This window comes from Taudactylus pleione, unplaced genomic scaffold (assembly GCF_031769625.1).
Source record: "Taudactylus pleione unplaced genomic scaffold, aTauple2 ptg001095l, whole genome shotgun sequence".
Classification (NCBI taxonomy): Eukaryota; Metazoa; Chordata; class Amphibia; order Anura; family Myobatrachidae; genus Taudactylus; species Taudactylus pleione.
This window is the reverse complement of record NW_028285496.1, coordinates 598,477-614,598: the sequence shown is the minus strand read 5'-3', so window position 1 is coordinate 614,598 and position 16,122 is coordinate 598,477.

The window sequence follows — 16,122 nt, the reverse complement described above, 5'->3', positions numbered from 1 at the left end:
GTATGGTAGATGTAATTCTCAGTAATGATATTACTCTCTATGTAGGGACAGCCCCATAGTACCACTTATGTTGTTATGTATGGTAGATGTAATTCTCAGTAATGATATTACTCTCTATGTATCGACAACCCCGTAGTGCCACTTCTGTTAAGTATGGTAGATGTAATTCTCAGTAATGATATTACTCTCTATGTAGGGACAAACCCGTAGTGCCATTTCTGTTATGTATGGTAGATGTAATTCTCAGTAATGATATTACTCTCTATGTAGGGACAGTCCCATAGTACCACTTCTGTTGTTATGTATGGTAGATGTAATTCTCAGTAATGATATTACTCTCTATGTAGTGACAGCCCTATAGTACCACTTCTGTTGTTATGTATGGTAGATGTATTTCTCAGTAATGATATTACTCTCTATGTAGGGACAGCCCCATAGTACCACTTCTGTTGTTATGTATGGTAGATGTAATTCTCAGTAATGATATTACTCTCTATGTAGGGACAGCCCCATAGTACCACTTCTGTTATGTATGGTAGATGTAATTCTCAGTAATGATATTTCTCTGTGTATAGGGACAGCCCCATATTACCACTTCTGTTGTTATGTATGGTAGATGTAATTCTCAGTAATGATATTACTCTCTATGTAGGGACAGCCCCATAGTACCACTTCTGTTATGTATGGTAGATGTAATTCTCAGTAATGATATTACTCTCTATGTAGGAACAGCCCCGTAGTACCACTTCTGTTGTTATGTATGGTAGATGTAATTCTCAGTAATGATATTACTCTCTATGTAGGGACAACCCCGTAGTGCCACTTCTGTTGTTATGTATGGTAGATGTAATTCTCAGTAATGATATTACTCTCTATGTAGGGACAGCCACATAGTACCACTTCTGTTGTTATGTATGGTAGATGTAATTCTCTGTAATAATATTACTCTCTATGTAGGGACAGCCCCATAGTACCACTTCTGTTGTTATGTATTGTAGATGTAATTCTCAGTAAAGATATTACTCTCTACGTAGGGACAACCCCATAGTGCCACTTCTGTTATGTATGGTAGATGTATTTCTCAGTAATGATATTACTCTCTATGTATGGACAGCCCCATAGTACCACTTCTGTTATGTACGGTAGTTATAATTCTCAGTAAAGATATTACTCTCTATGTAGGGACAGCCCCATAGTACCACTTCTGTTGTTATGTATTGTAGATGTAATTCTCAGTAGTGATATTACTCTCAATGTAGGGACAGCCCCATAGTACCACTTCTGTTGTTATGTATGGTAGATGTATTTCTCAGTAATGATATTACTCTCTATGTATGGACAGCCCCATAGTACCACTTCTGTTGTTATGTATGGTAGATGTATTTCTCAGTAATGATATTACTCTCTATGTAGGGACAGCCCCATAGTACCACATCTATTGTTATGTATGGTAGATGTAATTCTCAGTAATGATATTACTCTCTATGTAGGGACAGCCCCATAGTACCACTTCTGTTGTTATGTATGGTAGATGTAATTCTCAGTAATGATATTACTCTCTATGTAGGGACAGCCCCATAGTACCACTTCTGTTGTTATGTATGGTAGATGTAATTCTCAGTAATGATATTTCTCTGTGTATAGGGACAGCCCCATAGTACCACTTCTGTTGTTATGTATGGTAGATGTAATTCTCAGTAATGATATTACTCTCTATGTAGGGACAGCCCCATAGTACCACTTCTGTTGTTATGTATTGTAGATGTAATTCTCAGTAATGATATTACTCTCTATGTAGGGACATCCCCATAGTACCACTTCTGTTGTTATGTATGGTAGATGTTATTCTCAGTAATGATATTACTCTCTATGTATGGACAGCCCCATAGTGCCACTTCTGTTGTTATGTATGGTAGATGTAATTATCAGTAATGATATTACTCTCTATGTAGGGACAGTCCCATAGTACCACTTCTATTGTTATGTATGGTAGATGTAATTCTCAGTAATGATATTACTCTCTATGTAGGGACAGCCCCGTAGTGCCACTTCTGTTGTTATGTATGGTAGATGTAATTCTCAGTAATGATATTACTCTCTATGTAGGGACAGCCCCATAGTACCACTTCTGTTATGTATGGTAGATGTAATTCTCAGTAATGATATTACTCTCTATGTAGGGACAGCCCCATAGTACCACTTCTGTTATGTATATTAGATGTAATTCTCCGTAATGATATTACTTTCTATGTAGGGACAGCCCCATAGTACCACTTCTGTTGTTATGTATGGTAGATGTAATTCTCAGTAATGATATTACTCTCTATGTAGGGACAGCCCCATAGTACCACTTCTGTTGTTATGTATGGTAGATGTAATTCTCAGTAATGATATTACTCTCTATGTAGGGACAGCCCCATAGTACAACTTATGTTGTTATGTATGGTAGATGTAATTCTCAGTAATGATATTACTCTCTATGTAGGGACAGCCCCATAGTACCACTTATGTTGTTATGTATGGTAGATGTAATTCTCAGTAATGATATTACTCTCTATGTATCGACAACCCCGTAGTGCCACTTCTGTTATGTATGGTAGATGTAATTCTCAGTAATGATATTACTCTCTATGTAGGGACAAACCCGTAGTGCCACTTCTGTTATGTATGGTAGATGTAATTCTCAGTAATGATATTACTCTCTATGTAGGGACAGTCCCATAGTACCACTTCTGTTGTTATGTATGGTAGATGTATTTCTCAGTAATGATATTACTCTCTATGTAGGGACAGCCCCATAGTACCACTTCTGTTGTTATGTATGGTAGATGTAATTCTCAGTAATAATATTACTCTCTATGTAGGGACAGCCCCATAGTACCACTTCTGTTATGTATGGTAGATGTAATTCTCAGTAATGATATTTCTCTGTGTATAGGGACAGCCCCATAGTACCACTTCTGTTGTTATGTATGGTAGATGTAATTCTCAGTAATGATATTACTCTCTATGTAGGGACAGCCCCATAGTACCACTTCTGTTATGTATGGTAGATGTAATTCTCAGTAATGATATTACTCTCTATGTAGGAACAGCCCCGTAGTACCACTTCTGTTGTTATGTATGGTAGATGTAATTCTCAGTAATGATATTACTCTCTATGTAGGGACAACCCCGTAGTGCCACTTCTGTTGTTATGTATGGTAGATGTAATTCTCAGTAATGATATTACTCTCTATGTAGGGACAGCCCCATAATACCACTTCTGTTATGTATGGTAGATGTAATTCTCAGTAATGATATTTCTCTCTATGTAGGGACAGCCCCATAGTACCACTTCTGTTATGTATGGTAGATGTAATTCTCAGTAATGATATTACTCTCTATGTAGGAACAGCCCCTTAGTACCACTTCTGTTGTTATGTATGGTAGATGTAATTCTCAGTAATGATATTACTCTCTATGTAGGGACAGCCCCATAGTACCACTTCTGTTGTTATGTATGGTAGATGTTATTATCAGTAATGATATTACTCTCTATGTAGGGACAGCTCCATAGTACCACTTCTGTTGTTATGTATGGTAGATGTAATTCTCAGTAATAATATTACTCTCTATGTAGGGACAGCCCCATAGTACCACTTCTGTTGTTATGTATTGTAGATGTAATTCTCAGTAATGATATTACTCTCTATGTATAGACAGCCCCATAGTACCACTTTTGTTGTTATGTATTGTAGATGTAATTCTCAGTAATGATATTACTCTCTATGTATGGACATCCCCATAGTACCACTTCTGTTATGTACGGTAGTTATAATTATCAGTAAAGATATTACTCTCTACGTAGGGACAACCCCATAGTGCCACTTCTGTTATGTATGGTAGATGTATTTCTCAGTAATGATATTACTCTCTATGTATGGACAGCCCCATAGTACCACTTCTGTTATGTACGGTAGTTATAATTCTCAGTAAAGATATTACTCTCTATGTAGGGACAGCCCCATAGTACCACTTCTGTTGTTATGTATTGTAGATGTAATTCTCAGTAATGATATTACTCTCAATGTAGGGACAGCCCCATAGTACCACTTCTGTTGTTATGTATGGTAGATGTATTTCTCAGTAATGATATTACTCTCTATGTATGGACAGCCCCATAGTACCACTTCTGTTGTTATGTATGGTAGATTTATTTCTCAGTAATGATATTACTCTCTATGTAGGGACAGCCCCATAGTACCACATCTATTGTTATGTATGGTAGATGTAATTCTCAGTAATGGTATTACTCTCTATGTAGGGACAGCCCCATAGTACCACTTCTGTTGTTATGTATGGTAGATGTAATTCTCAGTAATGATATTACTCTCTATGTAGGGACAGCCCCATAGTACCACTTCTGTTGTTATGTATGGTAGATGTAATTCTCAGTAATGATATTTCTCTGTGTATAGGGACAGCCCCATAGTACCACTTCTGTTGTTATGTATGGTAGATGTAATTCTCAGTAATGATATTACTCTCTATGTAGGGACAGCCCCATAGTACCACTTCTGTTGTTATGTATGGTAGATGTAATTCTCAGTAATGATATTACTCTCTATGTAGGGACAGTCCCATAGTACCACTTCTGTTGTTATGTATGGTAGATTTAATTCTCAGTAATGATATTACTCTCTATGTAGGGACAGCCCCATAGTACCACTTATGTTGTTATGTATGGTAGATGTAATTCTCAGTAATGATATTACTCTCTATGTAGGGACAGCCCCATAGTACCACTTCTGTTGTTATGTATGGTAGATGTAATTCTCAGTAATGATATTACTCTCTATGTAGGGACAGCCCCATAGTACCACTTCTGTTGTTATGTATGGTAGATGTAATTCTCAGTAATGATATTTCTCTCTATGTAGGGACAGCCCCATAGTGCCACTTCTGTTGTTATGTATGGTAGATGTAATTCTCAGTAATGATATTACTCTCTATGTAGGGACAGTCCCATAGTACCACTTCTGTTGTTATGTATGGTAGATGTAATTCTCAGTAATGATATTACTCTCTATGTAGGGACAGCCCCATAGTACCACTTCTGTTGTTATGTATGGTAGATGTAATTCTCTGTAATGATATTACTCTCTATGTAGGGACAGCCCCATAGTACCACTTCTGTTGTTATGTATGGTAGATGTAATTCTCAGTAATGATATTACTCTCTATGTAGGGACAGCCCCATATTACCACTTCTGTTGTTATGTATGGTAGATGTAATTCTCAGTAATGATATTACTCTCTATGTAGGGACAGCCCCATAGTGCCACTTCTGTTGTTATGTATTGTAGATGTAATTCTCAGTAATGATATTACTCTCTATGTAGGGACAGCCCCATAGTACCACTTCTGTTGTTATGTATTGTAGATGTAATTCTCAGTAATGATATTACTCTCTATGTAGGGACAGCCCCATAGTACCACTTCTGTTGTTATGTATGGTAGATGTAATTCTCAGTAATGATATTACTCTCTATGTAGGGACAGCCCCATAGTACCACTTCTGTTGTTATGTATGGTAGATGTAATTCTCAGTAATGATATTACTCTCTATGTAGGGACAGCCCCATAGTGCCACTTCTGTTATGTATGGTAGATGTAATTCTCAGCAATGATATTACTCTCTATGTAGGGACAAACCCGTAGTGCCACTTCTGTTATGTATGGTAGATGTAATTCTCAGTAATGATATTACTCTCTATGTAGGGACAAACCCGTAGTGCCACTTCTGTTATGTATGGTAGTTGTAATTCTCAGTAATGATATTACTCTCTATGTAGGGACAGTCCCATAGTACCACTTCTGTTGTTATGTATGGTAGATGTAATTCTCAGTAATGATATTACTCTCTATGTAGGGACAGCCCTATAGTACCACTTCTGTTGTTATGTATTGTAGATGTAATTCTCAGTAATGATATTACTCTCTATGTAGGGACAGCCCCATAGTGCCACTTCTGTTGTTATGTATGGTAGATGTAGTTCTCAGTAATGATATTACTCTCTATGTAGGGACAGCCCCATAGTACCAATTCTGTTGTTATATATGGTAGATGTAATTCTCAGCAATGATATTACTCTCTATGTAGGGACAGCCCCATAGTACCACTTCTGTTGTTATGTATTGTAGATGTAGTTCTCAGTAATGATATTACTCTCTATGTATGGACAACCCCGTAGTGCCACTTCTGTTGTTATGTATGGTAGATGTAATTATCAGTAATGATATTACTCTCTATGTAGGGACAGTCCCATAGTACCACTTCTATTGTTATGTATGGTAGATGTAATTCTCAGTAATGATATTACTCTCTATGTAGGGACAGTCACATAGTACCACTTCTGTTGTTATGTATGGTAGATGTAATTCTCAGTAATGATATTACTCTCTATGTAGGGACAACCCCGTAGTGCCACTTCTGTTGTTATGTATGGTAGATGTAATTATCAGTAATGATATTACTCTCTATGTAGGGACAGTCCCATAGTACCACTTCTATTGTTATGTATGGTAGATGTAATTCTCAGTAATGATATTACTCTCTATGTAGGGACAGCCCCGTAGTACCACTTCTGTTGTTATGTATGGTAGATGTAATTCTCAGTAATGATATTACTCTCTATGTAGGGACAACCCCGTAGTGCCACTTCTGTTGTTATGTATGGTAGATGTAATTCTCAGTAATGATATTACTCTCTATGTAGGGACAGCCCCATAGTACCACTTCTGTTATGTATGGTAGATGTAATTCTCAGTAATGATATTACTCTCTATGTAGGGACAGCCCCATAGTACCACTTCTGTTGTTATGTATGGTAGATGTAATTCTCAGTAATGATATTACTCTCTATGTAGGGACAGCCCCATAGTACCACTTCTGTTGTTATGTATGGTAGATGTAATTCTCAGTAATGATATTACTCTCTATGTAGGGACAGCCCCATAGTACCACTTATGTTGTTATGTATGGTAGATGTAATTCTCAGTAATGATATTACTCTCTATGTAGGGACAGCCCCATAGTACCACTTATGTTGTTATGTATGGTAGATGTAATTCTCAGTAATGATATTACTCTCTATGTATCGACAACCCCGTAGTGCCACTTCTGTTAAGTATGGTAGATGTAATTCTCAGTAATGATATTACTCTCTATGTAGGGACAAACCCGTAGTGCCATTTCTGTTATGTATGGTAGATGTAATTCTCAGTAATGATATTACTCTCTATGTAGGGACAGTCCCATAGTACCACTTCTGTTGTTATGTATGGTAGATGTAATTCTCAGTAATGATATTACTCTCTATGTAGTGACAGCCCTATAGTACCACTTCTGTTGTTATGTATGGTAGATGTATTTCTCAGTAATGATATTACTCTCTATGTAGGGACAGCCCCATAGTACCACTTCTGTTGTTATGTATGGTAGATGTAATTCTCAGTAATGATATTACTCTCTATGTAGGGACAGCCCCATAGTACCACTTCTGTTATGTATGGTAGATGTAATTCTCAGTAATGATATTTCTCTGTGTATAGGGACAGCCCCATAGTACCACTTCTGTTGTTATGTATGGTAGATGTAATTCTCAGTAATGATATTACTCTCTATGTAGGGACAGCCCCATAGTACCACTTCTGTTATGTACGGTAGTTATAATTATCAGTAAAGATATTACTCTCTATGTAGGGACAACCCCATAGTGCCACTTCTGTTATGTATGGTAGATGTATTTCTCAGTAATGATATTACTCTCTATGTATGGACAGCCCCATAGTACCACTTCTGTTATGTACGGTAGTTATAATTCTCAGTAAAGATATTACTCTCTATGTAGGGACAGCCCCATAGTACCACTTCTGTTGTTATGTATTGTAGATGTAATTCTCAGTAGTGATATTACTCTCAATGTAGGGACAGCCCCATTGTACCACTTCTGTTGTTATGTATGGTAGATGTATTTCTCAGTAATGATATTACTCTCTATGTATGGACAGCCCCATAGTACCACTTCTGTTGTTATGTATGGTAGATGTATTTCTCAGTAATGATATTACTCTCTATGTAGGGACAGCCCCATAGTACCACATCTATTGTTATGTATGGTAGATGTAATTCTCAGTAATGATATTACTCTCTATGTAGGGACAGCCCCATAGTACCACTTCTGTTGTCATGTATGGTAGATGTAATTCTCAGTAATGATATTACTCTCTATGTAGGGACAGCCCCATAGTACCACTTCTGTTGTTATGTATGGTAGATGTAATTCTCAGTAATGATATTTCTCTGTGTATAGGGACAGCCCCATAGTACCACTTCTGTTGTTATGTATGGTAGATGTAATTCTCAGTAATGATATTACTCTCTATGTAGGGACAGCCCCATAGTACCACTTCTGTTATGTATGGTAGATGTAATTCTCAGTAATGATATTACTCTCTATGTAGGAACAGCCCCGTAGTACCACTTCTGTTGTTATGTATGGTAGATGTAATTCTCAGTAATGATATTACTCTCTATGTAGGGACAACCCCGTATTGCCACTTCTGTTGTTATGTATGGTAGATGTAATTCTCAGTAATGATATTACTCTCTATGTAGGGACAGCCACATAGTACCACTTCTGTTGTTATGTATGGTAGATGTAATTCTCTGTAATAATATTACGCTCTATGTAGGGACAGCCCCATAGTACCACTTCTGTTGTTATGTATTGTAGATGTAATTCTCAGTAATGATATTACTCTCTATGTATAGACAGCCCCATAGTACCACTTCTGTTGTTATGTATTGTAGATGTAATTCTCAGTAATGATATTACTCTCTATGTATGGACATCCCCATAGTACCACTTCTGTTATGTACGGTAGTTATAATTATCAGTAAAGATATTACTCTCTACGTAGGGACAACCCCATAGTGCCACTTCTGTTATGTATGGTAGATGTATTTCTCAGTAATGATATTACTCTCTATGTATGGACAGCCCCATAGTACCACTTCTGTTATGTACGGTAGTTATAATTCTCAGTAAAGATATTACTCTCTATGTAGGGACAGCCCTATAGTACCACTTCTGTTGTTATGTATTATAGATGTAATTCTCAGTAGTGATATTACTCTCAATGTAGGGACAGCCCCATAGTACCACTTCTGTTGTTATGTATGGTAGATGTATTTCTCAGTAATGATATTACTCTCTATGTATGGACAGCCCCATAGTACCACTTCTGTTGTTATGTATGGTAGATGTATTTCTCAGTAATGATATTACTCTCTATGTAGGGACAGCCCCATAGTACCACATCTAATGTTATGTATGGTAGATGTAATTCTCAGTAATGATATTACTCTCTATGTAGGGACAGCCCCATAGTACCACTTCTGTTGTTATGTATGGTAGATGTAATTCTCAGTAATGATATTACTCTCTATGTAGGGACAGCCCCATAGTACCACTTCTGTTGTTATGTATGGTAGATGTAATTCTCAGTAATGATATTTCTCTGTGTATAGGGACAGCCCCATAGTACCACTTCTGTTGTTATGTATGGTAGATGTAATTCTCAGTAATGATATTACTCTCTATGTAGGGACAGCCCCATAGTACCACTTCTGTTGTTATGTATTGTAGATGTAATTCTCAGTAATGATATTACTCTCTATGTAGGGACATCCCCATAGTACCACTTCTGTTGTTATGTATGGTAGATGTTATTCTCAGTAATGATATTACTCTCTATGTATGGACAGCCCCATAGTGCCACTTCTGTTGTTATGTATGGTAGATGTAATTATCAGTAATGATATTACTCTCTATGTAGGGACAGTCCCATAGTACCACTTCTATTGTTATGTATGGTCGATGTAATTCTCAGTAATGATATTACTCTCTATGTAGGGACAGCCCCGTAGTGCCACTTCTGTTGTTATGTACGGTAGATGTAATTCTCAGTAATGATATTACTCTCTATGTAGGGACAGCCCCATAGTACCACTTCTGTTATGTATGGTAGATGTAATTCTCAGTAATGATATTACTCTCTATGTAGGGACAGCCCCATAGTACCACTTCTGTTATGTATGGTAGATGTAATTCTCCGTAATGATATTACTTTCTATGTAGGGACAGCCCCATAGTACCACTTCTGTTGTTATGTATGGTAGATGTAATTCTCAGTAATGATATTACTCTCTATGTAGGGACAGCCCCATAGTACCACTTCTGTTGTTATGTATGGTAGATGTAATTCTCAGTAATGATATTACTCTCTATGTAGGGACAGCCCCATAGTACCACTTATGTTGTTATGTATGGTAGATGTAATTCTCAGTAATGATATTACTCTCTATGTATCGACAACCCCGTAGTGCCACTTCTGTTATGTATGGTAGATGTAATTCTCAGTAATGATATTACTCTCTATGTAGGGACAAACCCGTAGTGCCACTTCTGTTATGTATGGTAGATGTAATTCTCAGTAATGATATTACTCTCTATGTAGGGACAGTCCCATAGTACCACTTCTGTTGTTATGTATGGTAGATGTATTTCTCAGTAATGATATTACTCTCTATGTAGGGACAGCCCCATAGTACCACTTCTGTTGTTATGTATGGTAGATGTAATTCTCAGTAATGATATTACTCTCTATGTAGGGACAGCCCCATAGTACCACTTCTGTTATGTATGGTAGATGTAATTCTCAGTAATGATATTTCTCTGTGTATAGGGACAGCCCCATAGTACCACTTCTGTTGTTATGTATGGTAGATGTAATTCTCAGTAATGATATTACTCTCTATGTAGGGACAGCCCCATAGTACCACTTCTGTTATGTATGGTAGATGTAATTCTCAGTAATGATATTACTCTCTATGTAGGAACAGCCCCGTAGTACCACTTCTGTTGTTATGTATGGTAGATGTAATTCTCAGTAATGATATTACTCTCTATGTAGGGACAACCCCGTAGTGCCACTTCTGTTGTTATGTATGGTAGATGTAATTCTCAGTAATGATATTACTCTCTATGTAGGGACAGCCCCATAATACCACTTCTGTTATGTATGGTAGATGTAATTCTCAGTAATGATATTTCTCTCTATGTAGGGACAGCCCCATAGTACCACTTCTGTTATGTATGGTAGATGTAATTCTCAGTAATGATATTACTCTCTATGTAGGAACAGCCCCTTAGTACCACTTCTGTTGTTATGTATGGTAGATGTAATTCTCAGTAATGATATTACTCTCTATGTAGGGACAGCCCCATAGTACCACTTCTGTTGTTATGTATGGTAGATGTTATTATCAGTAATGATATTACTCTCTATGTAGGGACAGCTCCATAGTACCACTTCTGTTGTTATGTATGGTAGATGTAATTCTCAGTAATAATATTACTCTCTATGTAGGGACAGCCCCATAGTACCACTTCTGTTGTTATGTATTGTAGATGTAATTCTCAGTAATGATATTACTCTCTATGTATAGACAGCCCCATAGTACCACTTCTGTTGTTATGTATTGTAGATGTAATTCTCAGTAATGATATTACTCTCTATGTATGGACATCCCCATAGTACCACTTCTGTTATGTACGGTAGTTATAATTATCAGTAAAGATATTACTCTCTACGTAGGGACAACCCCATAGTACCACTTCTGTTGTTATGTATTGTAGATGTAATTCTCAGTAATGATATTACTCTCAATGTAGGGACAGCCCCATAGTACCACTTCTGTTGTTATGTATGGTAGATGTATTTCTCAGTAATGATATTACTCTCTATGTATGGACAGCCCCATAGTACCACTTCTGTTGTTATGTATGGTAGATGTATTTCTCAGTAATGATATTACTCTCTATGTAGGGATAGCCCCATAGTACCACATCTATTGTTATGTATGGTAGATGTAATTCTCAGTAATGGTATTACTCTCTATGTAGGGACAGCCCCATAGTACCACTTCTGTTGTTATGTATGGTAGATGTAATTCTCAGTAATGATATTACTCTCTATGTAGGGACAGCCCCATAGTACCACTTCTGTTGTTATGTATGGTAGATGTAATTCTCAGTAATGATATTTCTCTGTGTATAGGGACAGCCCCATAGTACCACTTCTGTTGTTATGTATGGTAGATGTAATTCTCAGTAATGATATTACTCTCTATGTAGGGACAGCCCCATAGTACCACTTCTGTTGTTATGTATGGTAGATGTAATTCTCAGTAATGATATTACTCTCTATGTAGGGACAGTCCCATAGTACCACTTCTGTTGTTATGTATGGTAGATTTAATTCTCAGTAATGACATTACTCTCTATGTAGGGACAGCCCCATAGTACCACTTATGTTGTTATGTATGGTAGATGTAATTCTCAGTAATGATATTACTCTCTATGTAGGGACAGCCCCATAGTACCACTTCTGTTGTTATGTATGGTAGATGTAATTCTCAGTAATGATATTACTCTCTATGTAGGGACAGCCCCATAGTACCACTTCTGTTGTTATGTATGGTAGATGTAATTCTCAGTAATGATATTTCTCTCTATGTAGGGACAGCCCCATAGTGCCACTTCTGTTGTTATGTATGGTAGATGTAATTCTCAGTAATGATATTACTCTCTATGTAGGGACAGTCCCATAGTACCACTTCTGTTGTTATGTATGGTAGATGTAATTCTCAGTAATGATATTACTCTCTATGTAGGGACAGCCCCATAGTACCACTTCTGTTGTTATGTATGGTAGATGTAATTCTCTGTAATGATATTACTCTGTATGTAGGGACAGCCCCATAGTACCACTTCTGTTGTTATGTATGGTAGATGTAATTCTCAGTAATGATATTACTCTCTATGTAGGGACAGCCCCATATTACCACTTCTGTTGTTATGTATGGTAGATGTAATTCTCAGTAATGATATTACTCTCTATGTAGGGACAGCCCCATAGTGCCACTTCTGTTGTTATGTATTGTAGATGTAATTCTCAGTAATGATATTACTCTCTATGTAGGGACAGCCCCATAGTACCACTTCTGTTGTTATGTATTGTAGATGTAATTCTCAGTAATGATATTACTCTCTATGTAGGGACAGCCCCATAGTACCACTTCTGTTGTTATGTATGGTAGATGTAATTCTCAGTAATGATATTACTCTCTATGTAGGGACAGCCCCATAGTACCACTTCTGTTGTTATGTATGGTAGATGTAATTCTCAGTAATGATATTACTCTCTATGTAGGGACAGCCCCATAGTGCCACTTCTGTTATGTATGGTAGATGTAATTCTCAGCAATGATATTACTCTCTATGTAGGGACAAACCCGTAGTGCCACTTCTGTTATGTATGGTAGATGTAATTCTCAGTAATGATATTACTCTCTATGTAGGGACAAACCCGTAGTGCCACTTCTGTTATGTATGGTAGTTGTAATTCTCAGTAATGATATTACTCTCTATGTAGGGACAGTCCCATAGTACCACTTCTGTTGTTATGTATGGTAGATGTAATTCTCAGTAATGATATTACTCTCTATGTAGGGACAGCCCTATAGTACCACTTCTGTTGTTATGTATTGTAGATGTAATTCTCAGTAATGATATTACTCTCTATGTAGGGACAGCCCCATAGTGCCACTTCTGTTGTTATGTATGGTAGATGTAGTTCTCAGTAATGATATTACTCTCTATGTAGGGACAGCCCCATAGTACCAATTCTGTTGTTATATATGGAAGATGTAATTCTCAGCAATGATATTACTCTCAATGTATGGACAACCCCGTAGTGCCACTTCTGTTGTTATGTATGGTAGATGTAATTATCAGTAATGATATTACTCTCTATGTAGGGACAGTCCCATAGTACCACTTCTATTGTTATGTATGGTAGATGTAATTCTCAGTAATGATATTACTCTCTATGTAGGGACAGTCACATAGTACCACTTCTGTTGTTATGTATGGTAGATGTAATTCTCAGTAATGATATTACTCTCTATGTAGGGACAACCCCGTAGTGCCACTTCTGTTGTTATGTATGGTAGATGTAATTATCAGTAATGATATTACTCTCTATGTAGGGACAGTCCCATAGTACCACTTCTATTGTTATGTATGGTAGATGTAATTCTCAGTAATGATATTACTCTCTATGTAGGGACAGCCCCGTAGTACCACTTCTGTTGTTATGTATGGTAGATGTAATTCTCAGTAATGATATTACTCTCTATGTAGGGACAACCCCATAGTGCCACTTCTGTTGTTATGTATGGTAGATGTAATTCTCAGTAATGATATTACTCTCTATGTAGGGACAGCCCCATAGTACCACTTCTGTTATGTATGGTAGATGTAATTCTCAGTAATGATATTACTCTCTATGTAGGGACAGCCCCATAGTACCACTTCTGTTGTTATGTATGGTAGATGTAATTCTCAGTAATGATATTACTCTCTATGTAGGGACAGCCCCATAGTACCACTTCTGTTGTTATGTATGGTAGATGTAATTCTCAGTAATGATATTACTCTCTATGTAGGGACAGCCCCATAGTACCACTTATGTTGTTATGTATGGTAGATGTAATTCTCAGTAATGATATTACTCTCTATGTAGGGACAGCCCCATAGTACCACTTATGTTGTTATGTATGGTAGATGTAATTCTCAGTAATGATATTACTCTCTATGTATCGACAACCCCGTAGTGCCACTTCTGTTAAGTATGGTAGATGTAATTCTCAGTAATGATATTACTCTCTATGTAGGGACAAACCCGTAGTGCCATTTCTGTTATGTATGGTAGATGTAATTCTCAGTAATGATATTACTCTCTATGTAGGGACAGTCCCATAGTACCACTTCTGTTGTTATGTATGGTAGATGTAATTCTCAGTAATGATATTACTCTCTATGTAGTGACAGCCCTATAGTACCACTTCTGTTATGTATGGTAGATGTAATTCTCAGTAATGATATTTCTCTGTGTATAGGGACAGCCCCATAGTACCACTTCTGTTGTTATGTATGGTAGATGTAATTCTCAGTAATGATATTACTCTCTATGTAGGGACAGCCCCATAGTACCACTTCTGTTATGTATGGTAGATGTAATTCTCAGTAATGATATTACTCTCTATGTAGGAACAGCCCCGTAGTACCACTTCTGTTGTTATGTATGGTAGATGTAATTCTCAGTAATGATATTACTCTCTATGTAGGGACAACCCCGTAGTGCCACTTCTGTTGTTATGTATGGTAGATGTAATTCTCAGTAATGATATTACTCTCTATGTAGGGACAGCCACATAGTACCACTTCTGTTGTTATGTATGGTAGATGTAATTCTCTGTAATAATATTACTCTCTATGTAGGGACAGCCCCATAGTACCACTTCTGTTGTTATGTATTGTAGATGTAATTCTCAGTAATGATATTACTCTCTATGTATAGACAGCCCCATAGTACCACTTCTGTTGTTATGTATTGTAGATGTAATTCTCAGTAATGATATTACTCTCTATGTATGGACATCACCATAGTACCACTTCTGTTATGTACGGTAGTTATAATTATCAGTAAAGATATTACTCTCTACGTAGGGACAACCCCATAGTGCCACTTCTGTTATGTATGGTAGATGTATTTCTCAGTAATGATATTACTCTCTATGTATGGACAGCCCCATAGTACCACTTCTGTTATGTACGGTAGTTATAATTCTCAGTAAAGATATTACTCTCTATGTAGGGACAGCCCCATAGTACCACTTCTGTTGTTATGTATTGTAGATGTAATTCTCAGTAGTGATATTACTCTCAATGTAGGGACAGCCCCATAGTACCACTTCTGTTGTTATGTATGGTAGATGTATTTCTCATTAATGATATTACTCTCTATGTATGGACAGCCCCATAGTACCACTTCTGTTGTTATGTATGGTAGATGTTATTCTCAGTAATGATATTACTCTCTATGTATGGACAGCCCCATAGTGCCACTTCTGTTGTTATGTATGGTAGATGTAATTATCAGTAATGA